This window comes from Colobus angolensis, unplaced genomic scaffold (genome assembly GCF_000951035.1).
Source record: "Colobus angolensis palliatus isolate OR3802 unplaced genomic scaffold, Cang.pa_1.0 Scaffold229, whole genome shotgun sequence".
NCBI classification, from domain to species: Eukaryota; Metazoa; Chordata; class Mammalia; order Primates; family Cercopithecidae; genus Colobus; species Colobus angolensis.
This window is the reverse complement of record NW_012115477.1, coordinates 6,007,216-6,008,758: the sequence shown is the minus strand read 5'-3', so window position 1 is coordinate 6,008,758 and position 1,543 is coordinate 6,007,216. Positions and strand designations below refer to the sequence as shown.

The following is a 1,543-nucleotide window of genomic DNA, read 5'->3' as shown; positions in this document are numbered from 1 at the left end:
CCTGTAATCCCAGCTACTCAGGAGGCTGAGGCAGGAGAATTGCTTGAACCTGGGAGGCGGAGGTTGCAGTGAGCTGAGATCATGCCACTGCATTCCAGCCTGAGTGACCCAGTGAGACTCCATCTAAAAACAAAAAATTAAAATTTAACTTAAAAATTTAAAATCAGCCATCACTATAATGAACATATAAGCATATACAAGTAGAAAGTGTATAATAAATCCTCGTGTAACTGTCAACCAACTTCAACATTTATCAACTTTCTGCGCTTGCTGGTATGAAGAGCTTTTGAAGACTCATTTTCCATACAAGGTGGTGACTTTCTGAGAAATGGGGGTAGCCTGTTGAGCACTGACTTTAGAGTCACACAGTGTGGGTTCAAATCCTGACTCTTCATGTATTTCCTATCCCGCTGGGCATATGGCCTTTCCTCTTTGAAACTCAGTTTTTGCATCTTGAAAACAGGGTTAATATCTGCCTTTGAAGGTTGTTCAGATGACTAAGTGGAATAATGTGTGTGAAGAATCCAGTGTGTTTGGTGGCTGATTACCGTGTGATTATAGAGACTGCTGGGAGGAGGGATTCTCCATTGCTGTGTTGGAGTCCTAAAGTCTACAGCTGTGTGCTAGGGCCTGTTCTAGATATAGCCATGAAGTAGAGTCTAATTCAGACATAGTCAAGTGAATGGCCTTCCAAAGTAAAGACAAGCCCCTGGATTAGGTTGGAGGTGGGTGCTTACTATGGAGGATGGGAGAGAGGTGTATTAATTTATCAGGGCTGCTGTAACTAATTTCCACAAACTAGGAAACTTGAAACAAAGTTCTGAAAACCAGAAGTCGCCATCAGGTGCTGGCAAGCCTTCCTCCTAGCCTTTGGTGGTTGTGCCCAATCTTTGCTGTTCTTGGCTTGTAGCTGCGTCATCCCAGTCTCTGCCTTTGTGGTCACGTTGTGTTCTCCCTGTGTGTGTCCCTCCAAATTTTTCTCTTAAAAGGGTATTAGTAATTGGATTAGAGCTATATTCACAGGTACTGGTGAATTTTTAAAGGGTGCTGTTCATCCCAGTACAGGGAGTTAACCAAGACTGGGGTGATCAGGGATTGTATCCTATAGAAGTAAGAAGACCTAGTGTATTCTAGTTTAAAGGTAGTTAGTAGGGAATCAGTTGGGAGTGGATGAGAGTAATGTATGGCAGTCTTGAACCATATTAAATTGCATGGATGCCACTCATCGGCCAAGAGGCATGGTGGGCAGTAGGCCGGGCGCGGTGGCTCACGCCTGTAATCCCAGCACTTTGGGAGGCTGAGGCAGGCGGATCACGAGGTCAGGAGCTCGAGACCATCCTGGCTAGCACGGTGAAACCCCGTCTCTACTAAAAAATACAAAAAATTAGCTGGGCGTGGTGGCAGGCACTTGTAGTCCCATCTACTCAGGAGGCTGAGGCAGGAGAATGGTGTGAACCCGGGAGGCGGAGCTTGCAGTGAGCCAAGATTGCACCACTGCACTGCAGCCGGGGCAACAGAGCGAGACTCCATCTCAAAAAAAAAA

At 45.9% G+C, this 1,543-nt stretch overlaps 1 protein-coding gene across 4 annotated transcripts in view; it reads left to right on the top strand.

The window, feature by feature from the left end:
- IGF2BP3 (insulin-like growth factor 2 mRNA binding protein 3) overlaps positions 1-1,543 on the top strand; it is a 163,976-nt gene that overhangs the window by 90,922 nt on the left and 71,511 nt on the right. The gene's annotated exons all lie outside the window — the stretch shown is intronic.